Below are 15,880 nucleotides of genomic sequence, written 5' to 3'. Positions count from 1 at the left end.
CTTTTCAATGTACCTAACCCACTATTGATACCAAAATTAATGAGCAAACTCTTCTCATGCTGATTGTGCATGATGCTATTATATAAAATGAAAACAAGCAAATGTGTCAGAGATGCATTTTACAACATTAGTTGAAAATACAATTGCTTGTTCAGTATCTCACTGACCCCAGCAAATACCTTCTCAGTGTGTAAGATAAATGGGTAAAAATTTAAAAAAAATCAAGTAAAATTTATGTTAAAGAATAGCAACTATTTTTTAATAAGGAAAATGCTAATGTCATTTGAAACAACATGACAATAAACTGTGCCCTATCACATAAAGGAAAGCAACAATTCTGGTAAACTTCTTCATTTTATTCTTTGAATATGCCAAGTATTCTTTGGCAAAATTCCATATATATTATTTTAATTTCACAGGTGTAAATTATATCTGGTTTCCTCTAAATTGCTACTTATTTAATATAAATTTGTTGATAAATTATTTCTCCATGTGCTGATAGTGAAATATAGTGAGGAATGGAAGTCATTTAAAGCTCTATGAATTGCAATCCCAGAATGCTGGGAGGAAACTGTATATAATCATGAGAAACATATTGAGTACTATGAATTTGTTCCAGATATTTATTTCCCTTAGTATCCACTTTTCACATAAACTTGTGCTTTTGAATGAAGCTGACTATTAAATATCATAGAAAAGGCCATCAGAGTAACCAGAAGAAGAAGTTTAAAAGAGAAACAATCAAATCATAAACATCTGGTTGAAACAAGAACTGGCAAACTGTTGGATCTTAGCTTTGGATTTTACTAAATTTTTTCCTATCATTTTTTTTTATTATGAATAAGAGGAAGGTACTTCTATTACAACCATGACCAGAAAAATTTATAGCAATTTGTTTTTCTAAAACATGTATAAAATTGACGTGCGAACTCAGGATAGAATCTAATGACTAAATCTTGTTATGGTAAGAAAAAAAAGTATAACTACCCAACATGAATATTGGCCTTTTCAAGAAAAGAATATTAGGGTGAAAACCAATTTGGTAAGATAGTATTGAATATTTTATATCAAAGAAAAGGCAGAAATATTTAAAATAATTTTGATTATTAGATGCATGTAAAAAAAAGTAGTGTCCAAGCCTGATGTGGTGGTACATTCCTGTAATCCCAAATATCATAGAGGCTGAGGCAGAAGGATCACAACTTCAAGGCAGCCTTGGTAACTAAGTGAGACCAAGTCTCAAAATAAAATATCAAAGAATTTTGTATATATATGAGTGATAAAGCACCCCGAGTTAAATCCCCAGTGCCATATAAAACAGTAGTTTTCAAAATTTACACCCAAATCAGCAGCCTACACTCTATCTGCAAGTATGTAATGTTTTAAAAGGAAACTAAATTTAGCCATACCTACTACTAGTTGTCTGATTATATTGATCATAATCTTGAAATATATACATAGAAGACCCTTCACAATGTTTTATGTGTTCCCATTATTTTTTCTAATTGCAATGAGAAAGGGAGGAAAACCAATTTAACTTATGGGGCCACTTCTTTTTCTTCAGGCCTAATGAATCAAATATTAAAAGGATTTAGCATTTAATTGATTATCATTTATGATATGTGTTCTGTGATTTCTTGCTTAATCTACATTGGAAACTTTATTATTTCTGAGTATCAGCATCTGTACAGGCCACCACACCCCACTCTATTTTTTAATAGTTACAAGTCCCTGTGTTCATGCTTCCTCAGTTAGTTATTCTCTTTTAAAAATAATTATGTGTTGAATTCTTTGTCTACAGAAAATTTATGAAGGTTAAAAACCCTTAAGCATTTTCACAAGTTTGACTTTAAGATATTTTTCATCACAAAACACACAACAGAAGTAAGAATAATTTTTTTCTCTAATTTATTAGCCTTTCTGACATCCAATATCAGGACATGAATGCTGCACATGGAGGGATGTTCTTACCATCAAGTACAATCAATACTACTTTCTTCAATCCCATTAAATTTTACAAAAAGTGCACATTTTACTGTATTTCATATACAGAACTTGGCTTTCCATTATTTGTGTTTAGTGCGCTTTAACTTTCTTTTTTCATCACTTTGTTTTTCCTGTATTTTCTAATATTCAGTTTTTTTTGTGGTGAGAAAAAATAGATCACTAGAATCTTCTAACTTTTGCTACATTCAATCACTTGACTATTCACTAGCTAATATTTCTATTAAATGATCATTTTAAAGGTAGGACTGAGGTATGCTAACAAAACTGTTTTCAAGGTCTACTGCAGAATCAGCATAACTTTCTTGAGCTCTGCAGTTAAAACCACTGTTTCTGTCCAAAAACTCTGCTCCCTTTTTAAAAAAAAATTTTCTTCTATATTGAGTAACTCTTTATGAAATGAAGCATGGAAAATAGTTTTTTAGGTTTTCATTATTTATGAAAATCTATTTTTATTTATCATTGATGGACAATCTGCTTCATTTTAGAGTACTATCTGCTTCATTTTGAATACTATTTTTCCTTTAAATCTTGAGGTTATTCTGTATTTATCATCTATAATCCATCATTAAGGATAAATACTTGGGTTTTATTCTTGCTTTCTTGAAGCTGACCATGGTTTTTCATTTCAGGATATTTTCTTTGTTTTAAGCATAGCTACTTGAGAAAATATGGAGATATATTTAGCATATTTAAATTTTATTTTCTTCATTATAGCATTAAATAAAAATAAAATATTTCCAGACCTAATTTTCTTTTCAGTATATACATGTAGGAAAATGGATAAAATATGGAAAACAATATATCTGTTTTTCAGACACCGAAAACAGGCATACCAGGTGAGTGAAATCATAAGCAATAAGTGCAGACTGGTTAGGCGAACTATAACTTTCTTTTAAAAATGGTTCTTAATAAGTACATTTTGATAAAATGCTGTTAAAACTTATGGGTAAAGGAAAAGTAAAAATAATCAAAGTATACCACTGTAAGAAATACTTGAGATCTGGCACCTGAGAGCAGACTCTGGGGGAAACTTCATGTTGTGATAGGAAAGAATCCCCCACTTTCTCTTCACCCTCTCACCCACTTAACCTCACCAGAAACCACCAAGACGCCCAGAATAAAAGGTCTCAAGTTTAATAGTCACACTCTTTCCAACTACAAAAAGCAGTTAAAATTCAACTGAACAAAGAAGCTAATGTGCAAAGTTAAGGGGATCTGAGACATCATATAAAAAGTTAGGTTAAAAATAATTCTGTTTTTTTTTTTTTATTTTTTTTGTGTGTGTGTGTTTTGTTTTGTTCCAAGGGTGTGGCTATTCCTTGGTCACCTGAACTCAGCAAAGAAACTGTTATTTTGATGAAGTGTTAGTGGGTGACCCACATTAAAAAAAATGTTAAAAAAATTTTAAAAACCCTAATTACCAAAAAAAGAAATGTTGCTACTTTCTCCATCTACATTTTGTTTTTTAAAGTATCTATTAAAAAATTCATTTTTTCGTTTTAGGTGGACACAATATCTTTATTTTTATTTTATTTTTTTTACATGGTGCTGATAATGGAACTCAGTGCTTCACGCATGCTAGGCAAGCACGCTACTACTTGAGCCATATCCCCAGCCCTAAAGTATCTTTTCTAAGTTTTGATTTTTATTTTTAATCCTGAAAGGTAGACAGTAAAACAGCTTCTGGAAGAATTTACAACCAAGTGCATGAGGGTCTGGGAAGCTGAGAGTCTGAAGTAGGGGTGGGAGGAGCAGACCAGAAGTCTGACTAAGGAGCAGACTTCCCTTAGTCACTGGAGGCCAAATATAACTAAAAAGAGACAAAAATCAATAAGTGTTTGTAAACCAGGAAATGACACAGATTATCAACTTAGTATCAGTTATAAAAAATTCATATAATCAAGAAAATAGAGAAATCATGAACAGGATTAGAAAAATAATAGGTGTAATTTTTATTTTTAGAAGCTTATTGGTGATACATAAAAAATAAAGATGAATTTTATGTTTTGATTTTAAATGGAAGGCAGAGAGATATGGAAGTCATATAGTACTTCACAAATTTTACTTCGGTTACAAAAGTATAATCAATTGATAAATTCTACTTATTTTACTCTCTATCTTCCTTGGCATTTCACCTGAGGTCACAGAGTGACCAATAACTAAGCAAATAAGTAACCAAGAAAATAGTCACTGAAGTTACACTCTTTTTCAGAAAACCCCAATGAACTTCAGAGCAAAGGTGTGATACAACACCTATTCATTTCCTTCTTTGGGAAAAGGTCCCTTTTGTGAATCAGATAGAAGAGGAAATTGGCCAACCTCTATCAAAATATTACTAGAAATAAATATGAGTTATCTTCATTTAGAAGTAAAGTGAAATAAAATAACACCATTGTACAGTATCTTTCAGGATTACCCTTGAAAAATAAAAAAATGAAAAAAACTCTTTCTAAAGAGCAGAATACTTGGCAACACACTTCATCCTTAATTTCACATGGAAAAAGAAGTTACCTCAGGTAAGAAGGTACATAACAAGGTACATAAAATAATAGGAAGAAATCAAGACTTGGTCAATGGTTTAGAAGAAACTTATGAAGACTATAAAATTTGGGGGGTACAGTAATAAGGATGGATCTCTGAGAGAGACAATGCAGTGTAAATATCATAAGATTTCATGCTATCACATACCAAAGCACCTACATCATGGACATTGTACAAGACAAACAAGTTGACAACTTGACTTGGCCAGTTGTTTTTATCCAGCCTCTGATGCTGCACAGGATGAATGAGGACTGAGTACCATAGTGGTTTCCAGTCACCGTATTTTATCTATCAAATGCTTCTTCCAAATATCTAGCCAGCTAGGAGGAGAGGTCTATCTCTAGGTTCTTGTTACAGCATCATTCTTTTCATCATTCTCTCATAATAAATTAACAAGTGGACATCTTTTAATGCAGAAATAATTTTAACCAGAAAAACCCAAACTTTTTTTTTTTTAAATTTTGCATTTACAGACAATAAATGCTAAGCAAGTAACACTAATAAAGTGTCAATACATCATGCCTAAAATTGAATCAGACTACACTTAACAAAAATAATGATATTACTATTGGTCTATGACCATGGGATCCACTGTATTATCATCTAAAAAATAAACAAAAAGCTGCTGGCCTGGTAGAATTCTGGAATAGGTGATGGTGTTGCTAACACTTCTTAAATTTCACATCATTATATCAGTTTGTGCTACCAAGAGACACACTATATAGATCCAGGAACCAGAGTGTCAAATTTTAAGAGTCTTAACTCACCATCACTCCTATTAATGCACTTGGAAATCATATTTCCTTACATCATGTCTCTGCATCCTCCACTTTTAGAAATCCTAATTATTTAAGAGGACTCTTTACCAACAGGATGTTTAACAAAATTCTAACTAAAACTTAAACTGCACCTGAGGACTCTAAATTCTATGTACTAAGAAAAAAGAAAGCAAGAGGAGAAATTACAATCCTAGGTAGGTCAATTCACTCTCCTCACCAGAAGGACATTGATTCCATGTTACAATGCTAAGCAAGTACCACTAATAAAGTGCCAATACATCATGCCTAAAATTGAATCAGACCACACTTAACAAAGATAAAATATTACTATTGGTCTATGACCGTGGTATCCACTGTATCCAAATATAAAAGTCTATTGTATATTTGAAGATAAAAATCAGATGATTCAATTTGAAAACAGATGATCCAATTCTCTACTTTTTAGTATTTACTTTCCATACAGGAATTGTAAAAGTATCATTGCAGGAGTTGTATCTTGAGAAAATTATAGTAAGGAGCCTCAAATGATTTGGGGATGAGTATAGAGACCAAAGGAAGTATGTTTAGTGGATCTGAAATGAACAGCAGAAGAGACACAAGATGACCATTAATTTGACATTCAGTCTACACAGCTGTCAAAACTGTAATTAATTGCACTGTTTTCCATTCTCATAAGTTTTCTTCAGGAATACAGTCTCACCAGTACCATAAACTAAGTAAAGAACTTAGACTGAAAAATGAGATTTTTGTGGTGTCACTATAGGGAACTATGCTTTATGGCACCATTAGGACTGAAGGATTCATTTCCCAGACAATTGCTGAAAGTGGTCTTTTCAAAATATTTTCATTAGTAGAAGATCATTTTTCTGGCTATTACCATTTAAGGCTTCCTAAACTCAAGATTGTTTGAGACTCATGTAAATCACACTCCATGTCTCAAGTAGGAAATATATAAGAGTGCAATACAGATCCATAATTTCACTTTGAGTAAGCAGAAGCCTCCTTTGAGGTTAGACTGCAAACCCAGATTCTTGTGCCCAAATATGCTTTCTTCCCTTTATTTCCATTGTGCTGATCTGAAGCACACTAACTTATGGACTTCCAAGATGCCTAGTCACGGTCTTAATCCACCTCCTGGGAAGCCCTAATTAGAACTCAAATGCATCCTTCATCTACTTCCAGACTTTCTGTTTTCCAGAAGTTCTTGGAAGTCTTTTGTCACTGGAGATTACCTCCTCTTTTCATTGTGGATGTTTATCTCATTTTATGCTTCTCTTTTACTGTTACTTTAATTTATTGTCAGTAAAATAGACTTGTATATATTTTTTAAAGAGAGAGAGAGAATTTTTAATATTTATTTTTTAGTTATTGGCGGACATAACATCTTTGTATGTGGTGCTGAGGATCGAACCCGGGCCGCACACATGCCAGGCCAGCGCGCTACCGCTTGAGCCACATCCCCAGCCCCAGACTTGTATATTTGAAGATCCAGATCTCTAAATAAAATGGTTAGCTTAGTTTATGGGTTTATAATACACAATCAAAAATGTTCAATGCATTTTAATATGAATTTAGATCCATGATTAAAATTGGAGGAAATGAAATAGGCTTCATTAGGATGTAATTCTGCACTACAAAATTTCATTGTTTTTAACAAAGGATAAGAATTTTGGAAGATAACATGACAACAAGAAAAAGAATCACTATTTTTTATATATAGTTGTGCTTGAAAGAGAATAATTATGTCACTATAAATTGATTATATAATATAAAACAAAAAGCTTTATAACCAAGTTCTGTTTATTTTTGACAAAACATATTTGAAGCAAAAATACCAAATCCATGAATCTCCTCAAAATACTATACAGTGAATAGCATTTCTACACAAATCATGTAATTTTTATGATATTATGTAAATTTTCTAGACATAGATGTAGAAGTTAAATGCACTAATATTATTTCTCAAGGCACATATATTCTGAAGCACAGTTCCATAAATCTGCAAATACAATTAAATTTTACTTATTATACACAGATCAGTACCTCAAAAATGACCAAATACCTGGATATATTTTCTTTGACAGATTTCTATTTCCTAGAAAATAAGGTCAGCTTTAATATAATATATCTCCTACCTTTTCAGTGACACAGAATTTTTAAATTTTAAGTAAACTTCTTGTATAGGCTCAAAATTCACCATATAACTATGGTACTAATGAATTAGTGATGGATGTTACAAGAAAATTTCTTAGTTCTTTTAAGAGAATTTTTTAAATGAAACACTATATGAACACATGATCCTTCAAACAAATTATGATAATGCATGCACAGCAATAAATTTGGAATAAAGAAGGTATATATATTTATTAGCTACAGGACTTTGAAAACACATGCTTTGGACCTAAAAGACAGTTATTTTGCTTTGTAATTGTAGCATTATTATAGCTGTGTGAGGAGTTTTAGGTCTATGTTTTTGTTTTGTGATCTCATGTGCTTCATTAATTCAGATGTATTAATGTAATATATGCTTATATGAGTTATATGCCTCTTTCTAATTATAGAATATATTTTTAGAAACTCTTGGTAATCATACAGTTTCTAAATTAGAGTGTAATTACCATGCAAGCTAGAAAATGCACAGTGGCTTAAAGAAATCCTCATCCCAGAGTCCAGCCTTAGAGTTTTCACATTGTTGATGATCAATAAATGTATATGTTTCATAAAGTTAAGATCTGTTTAATCTTAAAGTAAAGAAATAGGAAGCTAGAGAGGTGCTTCTTCATAGATATCAAGCTGTCATTACTGGGAAACCCAAGAAAAAGTCCTAGAGGGCAGTCTGTCCCTCTGATTGAGGTAGTTATGTAAAATTCAAGTCCTGCTTTTCTTCCCCACAACTTTGGCTTTCCTGTGTCATCTTGTTCTTTGTGTTTCAGTGACCAGAGAATGAGATAGGTTCGCAATTATTTGTTCATGCTAAAGACAAAAAACAAACAAACAAGTGAAAAAAGAACTAAAAAACAACTGAGTTTCTGAAAACATCAGAAATTTAAGTACAGTGATCAGGATAGGATGAGATTCCACTGACCTAAATGTTCCTTTAAGAAAAATTAAAATCAGACATTTCCGTTGTGACAGAAATGAGAAAGGGCATATATGTATGTATATAGTCACATATATATACACACATGAAACTAATACATAAAGAACGAATGAACACAAATATTCCTCCTCTAAACTTGGAAATTATATTCCTGTGTATTTTTAATCCAGGAATGGGTAATTACTAGTACATTCATTGATTTTCAAAAATATTCCGTGTGCTTCCAAACCCTTTTATCATGATCTTCTCATTTGTCATTTCCTAACTTAAAGAGTACAGGGTGTGGAAATTTTTAATCTTTTGAGTTAAATTGGATCCAAAGACTTTATGATAAATATAAGTAGTTTATGGTATTGTGATATTGCGCTCTATGAAATGAAGTTTTTAACATAGAATATCATTTCCTTCTAAAATTTAAAAAACTTATAATTACTCAAAGTATAGAATTCATATCAATAGTAGTTCTATTTTATTTTATAATATTACAAAAGCAAGTTTATAAATAAAAAATGCTAAATTACAGATGGGGATATGGCTCAGTGGTGGAGCACTTGCCTAGCATGTGTGAGGTCCTGAGTTTATCCTCAGCACCACATAAAAATAAAATAAAGTTTATAAAATATCAAGGTAAAACTCATGTCTTCTTTTATAATATGTATACAAATAAGTAATTTTTAAAATCTCTAGATGACATTCCATATTTAAGTTGTATCACTAGAACTCATTAAAGTTAGAACAAATGGAAAACTAAAATTAATCATTTTTCCCTATTAAAAAATGACTCATTTTAGAGGATATAAATTAAAGAAGCAAACGTTGTTAGAACAAAATATCCTCAGTGAACCATACAGAACACAGTTTTCTGGATTGAGTAAAACCTATCCTATTACTAGGGATAGATGTGGATTCACCCAACACATATTTTTCTCACTTCAGTTATCACCCTCTAATATCCTCCAGGTGCCATTCCAATATTATTACCAAATTATGTCTGAATTATATAATGGCAACTGTGTTCCCACTATACACAGCTTTCTTATAGATTCAGAATTACCATATATTATCAAAATAGTTCTTGATATAATCTCATGTTGAGGTTTTCTGGGGTAGTATGTTACTTTGATTTAATTTTTCTCTTCTTGATTAAGCAGTAGGAACATATTGAAAACTCTACAATTTTCAGTGAATTGAAATGGAAGGATTGCACAAAAGTAAAGAATTGCAACCATCTGAAAAAATGAATCTCAATGTAGTAGGAGTGCACACCAATGTATTTTTTTAGTGCTGTCTTTTGACCATTTACTACCTGACGTAATGCCTTTAATATATCATCTAAGATGACACAGAGAAGCATGCCCTCTAAGGTGATATTTTTATTTGTATTTATAATTTTTTATTGAGTTAAAGTGTTACCTTGATGCTAAATCTGATCATCTTGTATGACATATACAGAGTCTTATTACATATATTCTAGAGGTATTGTGTATGAAAGAAGAACACATATGGATGTGTTTCTGAAATTAAAAGTCCTCAGTAGAAATGCTGGCCATTGTTTTAATTATGCAGTTCCTCATATATGTGATTTAATAGATTTAAATCTTTTATTTTAATAATGGCTACATATGTTTTTGCTTCAAATTGTTTTCATAAAGTTAAAATATTCTAGCAATATGTGTAAAAAGCTCGTTGGCAGTATTTTAGGCCTGTCTTTGAATCCCCAATGTAGCTATCCACCTTGCATATATGTTATTATCATGACCAGAAAAAATATCTTAAGTGACCAAATTCCAGCTATTGAATATCAGTAGAAATATTTTATTATTGTCTTCTCCTCAGTCATCTGGAATAAAGGTGGTAATTCAAGTCACAGTTTAGATAGACTCAAAGTCATTCCATTGTAAGGTTTTTAATTAAAGATCAAGAATTTGACCCAAGCGTAAAAGATAAACTTCCATAAAATCCCAATATTCATCTGCTTGAAGGAAGCAGAATGTGTTTCTTCAGTAAAGAAACCATACATAAAATTGATACAGAAAATTTGATGTTAATCTGATGGAATATTTTCTATAAAAGGCATGTTGTGTTTTAAGTGTCTGAAATAGTAGGTATGTGTTTTAAATTGTTTCAAGCCACATATTTAAAAACACCAGTCATCAGGGCTAAGATTGTGGCTCAGTGGTATAGTGTTTGCCTAGCACATGTGAGAAACTGTGTTCAATCCTCAACACCACATAAAAAATAAAATAATAAAATAAAGTGTAAACAAGGTTTGAAAAAAAAAAATAGCAGTTATCAGAAAACCATGTGGATGAGGCTAAATTGTTCCATGACTCTTTAGACCTTTTAGATATAAAAGACATAACAATAAGAGAAACCAAAATAGTGAAACTTTTATGAACATAGGATACCATTTTAAAATCTGAGGTAATGTAGATATTTGGTTAAAACATCAAAGTGTTGATTTCTGTTTATTTTAATTTTTAACTGGAATCTACTATTTGTACTTGGATATGAGACCCAGTATTGTAACTCAACATGTGTATATAGTGTGTAATTATCAGATCAGGGTAATTTTCATCTCATTAAAATTATTCTTTGTTTAAAACCTGCAAATTTCTTGCTATTTTGTTTTGTTTAAGAAGTTATTATAGAACATAATCACCTTATTGTGCTTTAAAATCTAAGACTTACTTTCTGGTCTTAACTTTTTTTGACACTTCTTACACAAAATCAGTCTCTTTCTCATTCTTATCATAAATCTGATTAGCATTTCTCTTTTCAGTGTCTGTGTAATCAACTTTTCAGCTTCAACACATGAATGCCACATGCAGTATTTGTGGGAAAATAAATGTCATTACTAGGAAAAATAAAATATTATCCTCAATAAATAATTTGGGAAATCGGCATAATTCTCTGCATTCACTCATTCAGTGTTTTGAACTTGTCTCTAATAATAAATTTGGAAAAAGAATAAAAATATATAAATCAAATATCCATATGTTTTCAAGATTTTATGGGTCACATTTGGTCAATGAGAGTAAGTTTTGTGACATTTATTTTTATAAAAATGGCATATGCTAATTCTTATAAATTTATTTATAATAAGTATAAATATTATATGTAAGTTTTTGTATTGTGAATTTAAATAGATCTGTATTTCCATGGAATAAATAACTTTAAAATTTGTATTAGAGTTGGCTCAGTAACACAGGCCTGTCATTCCAGTGAATGTGGAGGCTGAGGCAGGAGTATTGAGAGTTCAAAGCCAGCCTCATTAACTTGGTGAGGTCCTGAGAAACAATTTAATCCTGTATCAAAATAATAAAAAAAAGAAAGAAAAGAGGACCCAGACTCAGTGGCACACACCTGTAATCCCAGTGGCTCAGAAGGCTGAGGCAGAAGGATTATGAGTTCATAGTCAGCCTCAACAATGGTGATGAACTAAGAAAATTAGTGAGACTCTAAATAAAATACAAAATGAGGCTGGTGATGTTGCTCAGTGGTGGAGTATCCAAGAGTTCAATCTCAGAAGGGCCAAATAAAATAAATAAATAAAAAGTGCTGGGGATGAGTGGGCCTGTGGTTCAGTGGTAATACAATTGAATTGCATGGCATGTGTGAGGCACTGGGTTTGATTCTCAGAACCACATATAAATAAACAAAATAAAAATCTATCAACAAAGAAAAAAATATTAAAAAAAAAAAAACTGGAGGTGTATCTCAGTGGGTAATCACCCAAATGCACTCACCCTGTACCCCTTCTCCACCTGGGATGCCCACCCTGACACATGTGAAAGAACAATATCTCAGCCTGGCCACCTATCCAGCAGTTTTCCTTTAACAGCCCATGAGGACCCATTCCTCACTTGATGCCCATCCTTTCACGCCACTGTGTGACTATGCACTGGGCCTACACTAAGCCACCCGAGCACAACTGTTTGTTAAGGTCCAGGTGCAGGTATCCATAATTCATTCCACTGGGACGTTATATTTTATAAAATGGGTTTATAATACTTCAAAATGACAGGTTTAGGGCTGAAAGTACAGTTCAGTAGTAAAACGAGTGTTTCCCATGTGCCTGGCTCTGGGTTCCTCTGCCACACGACCGGCGTGAGCTTCATGAAAGAAGATTCAGTGCATAAGAAATTGCTAGAGAGTTTTAAATTAAAGAGACAGACTCTCATACCTTTAATGCAGCTCTGAGATGGCTTCTCCTAGCTCCCGCCTCCAGCCACCTAATCTGTTGGTGAGGTTTACAGAAGAGACTAGCAAGAGAGGGAGAGCATGCCAGGGAGTGAGCTTTTATTGGGCAACAAAAACATTCAAGGGAAAATACCAGCCAATGAAGGATAAGGGGGTCAGCATCTCAAGGTCAGGGCTGGCAATTGGGTCTTCAGGTCAGTGGCCAGGCACACCTCTGCATGGACAAGCCCTCAGACCTGGGAAAGGGTGGGGAAGGCTTATTTAACACAGGCTGTGTTTAAGCCCCTCTCACCCAGCCAGGGAGGTAACTCAAATCACATGTAAGAATGGCCTCCCACAGGATCCAACTCCAGCATGTAAAAAAAAAAAAAAGCCAGGCAGGCCTGGTGGCACATGCCTATAATCCCAGTGACTATAGAGGCTGAGGCAGGAGGCTCAAAAGTCTAATGTCAGCTTCAGCAATGTAGTGAGGCCCTAAAAATCTTAGATAGACACTGTCTATAAACTATAAAAAGGGTTGGGGATGGTTGTTCAGTGCTTAAGAAATCCTAGATTCAGTTCCCACAACCAAAAAACAGAACCAAACTCAAACTAAAAATGAAAAACAAACTGTATTCCCCAATATTATTTGCAGGTAGGGGTCTCTATGATTCTGTGCTGGCCAATGAGATATCAGTGGAAGCCACTGGGCCTCTTAGATCTTTGTTTTTTTCCTTCTTCCCTTTCCCCTGATTGCTGTATTGAATGGACTGCAGAATGAAAAACAGAAAGGGTTCTGAGGCATGATGGCATAGCTGGATAGCCATAGCAGCCCAGACTGCCAACCACTGGGCTTTTTGATTTTCAAGTAAAAGGAAATCTTTTTCAGTATTTGATGGGTACATTTTTCTAGCAGTGGAAAGACAGATGCATTGATTTTTCTCCTTGTTCTACTTTCTGTTCATTGTCCTCAGGTTCAGGAACAATGCAGGTCAAAAGAACCAGCCATCTTTGTCACCAATTCTTTTTCAGGTCTCTGGGGATGGAGTGGAAGTACAACACAAAACCTCTACAGTACCTAATCTGAGCCCTTGGGACAGAGTTAGTCCTGAATCATCTCCAGGATCCCTCATCTGTCCCAGAATGTTCACAGAGAGTGAGTATATTTCCTCTTGTTGCCAACACTCAAGTCCAAAATCCCAGGACTTCCATGGCTCTCCTGAGAACTGTTCCACAACAGACTAACACTGGTCCCAATCTCAATTCCTGCACTGATGGGACATTGGGAAAGTAATTTTAAGCAAGCCATACTGTTCCCAATTTTGAAGTGGGTCGTCTCCAAAAAAGACTTGAATCTAAATGAACACAGAAGGAAGAAGCCTGGGTCCAAGGACTGAAGATGAACCCTGCCTCCAGAGAAACCGAGGATTTTAAAAGATTTCCAATTAAAGTGAGGTGGCAGGTAAAGTATAGACCTTGACATAAAACAATAGGCTGAGAGCAAAATGTCAGATGTGGGCAAAGACGTATGTGTGAGAGACTGATGTTTCACAGCCTCCACAACAGGTAAAAATGAATGCTAAAATTGTAATATGTAACATAAGGAAAAGGAACCACATTTTTTTCTTTTTTATTTCTTTTCTTTTTTTTTTTTTTTTTTTTTTGTACAAGTGTTTGAAACTAGGGGAACATAACCACTGAGCCTCATCCTCAGATTTTTTAATGGTATTTTTTAGCTTTTGAGACACATTGTTAATCACAATATTGGGGTATTCTTATATCAAACAAGCATTTTTATCACAAAATAAATATGTCATGTTAGCAGCTACTTCTCTTTTACTGATTTTGTTTTTTTCTTTCCATAAATTCAAGTGAAAATGCTGTTTTTTCATATTTAATAACTTTTTATAATTTTAACCATTATTATTTTTTTGTTTTTATGTGGTGTTGATATAACCCAGCACCTCGTGTGCACGAGGCAAGCACTCTCCCACTGAGCGACAAACCCAGCCCACATTTAACCTCATTTTAATCAAATTATTTTCTTTCTTTCTACCCATCCTTGTTTTTTTTTTATTCACCCTCCAATCTATGTGACTAAAAAGTCCTGGGAAATGATATTGCCTAATGTTAATTCTGGTGTTTGGGGCACTGGGTTTTGGCAAGATTTCCACCCCTTGCCCAGTTTTGCAGTATTCTGCTGTATATTTTGAATTCTTTATAGAAGCCTTTAGCATTTTTGTGGAACAATGAAATAAGTTTCCCAAAGTATGGCACTATTTTTGAAAGGTTTGGAGATATTGAATGACATGATGAGAAAAGCACCTGGCATAGTGCGGTTGTGTGATTCTGAGAGGACACAAATTTCTTTGTGAGATCACAAATGGTGTTCTTACCTAGAATGTCCTTTCCTTTGCTCTTTAGCATACTTCAATTTATCCTTTAATACCTAGTTGAATGTGAAGAATTTGTACTCCCAGCCAATACCTATACCCAGCCTACTGGACCCCTTCATTTTGTTGTTTTGCAGCAACAAAGCAACAGCAGGAAGGCTTTCAGTGTGCTCATATAGCAATGGGGTTCAGTGAGAACTATAAATGGGTTTTGGCCACTGAAATCACCTGGCAAAACCCAGCTCCTGGTTTTATTAAACTTTGCTATCAGGGCTGGTGATGTGGCTCAAGCGGTAGTGTGCTCGCCTGGCATGCGTGCGGCCCGGGTTCAATCCTCAGCACCACATAAAAACAAAGATGTTGTGTCCGCCGAGAACTAAAAAATAAGTATTAAAAAAATTCTCTCTCTCTCTCTCTCTCTCTCTCTCTCTCTCTCTCTCTCTCCCTCTCCCACTCTCTCTTTAAAAAAAACTTTGCTATCAGATTCCTTGACCTCCCCAGTGTCATTTTTTTAAAAAAAATAAATCACCTAGTTCAGTTTCTGCAGCTTGAAGCCCAAGTCCCCAACTGCTTCCCTGTCTCTACAGCATTGTGTCAGGTTGTCAGAATAAACCATAGTTATACAGAAGTCATTATAAAGAGGCTTTCTCTTCTGAGACTGAACCTTGAGAAAGATGGCCATGACCAGATACCTATGCTTCCTCATTCTGAGATGCCCCAGGCTGGCTGGAGAAGAGATCACAGATGACTCTTGTTTGCCAAATAGCTGTGCCCATCCTGTGCTGAAAGGGGGAGAGAAGGTGCTGAAGGCCACAGAGCTTAAAAAAAATCAGAAGGGCATGTCCTTTGAAAACATGCTTTTTAAATCTGGCTGGGCT

Source organism: Marmota flaviventris, unplaced genomic scaffold, assembly GCF_047511675.1.
Source record: "Marmota flaviventris isolate mMarFla1 unplaced genomic scaffold, mMarFla1.hap1 Scaffold_48, whole genome shotgun sequence".
In the NCBI taxonomy this organism is placed as follows: Eukaryota; Metazoa; Chordata; class Mammalia; order Rodentia; family Sciuridae; genus Marmota; species Marmota flaviventris.
Note: the sequence above shows the minus strand (reverse complement) of the source record.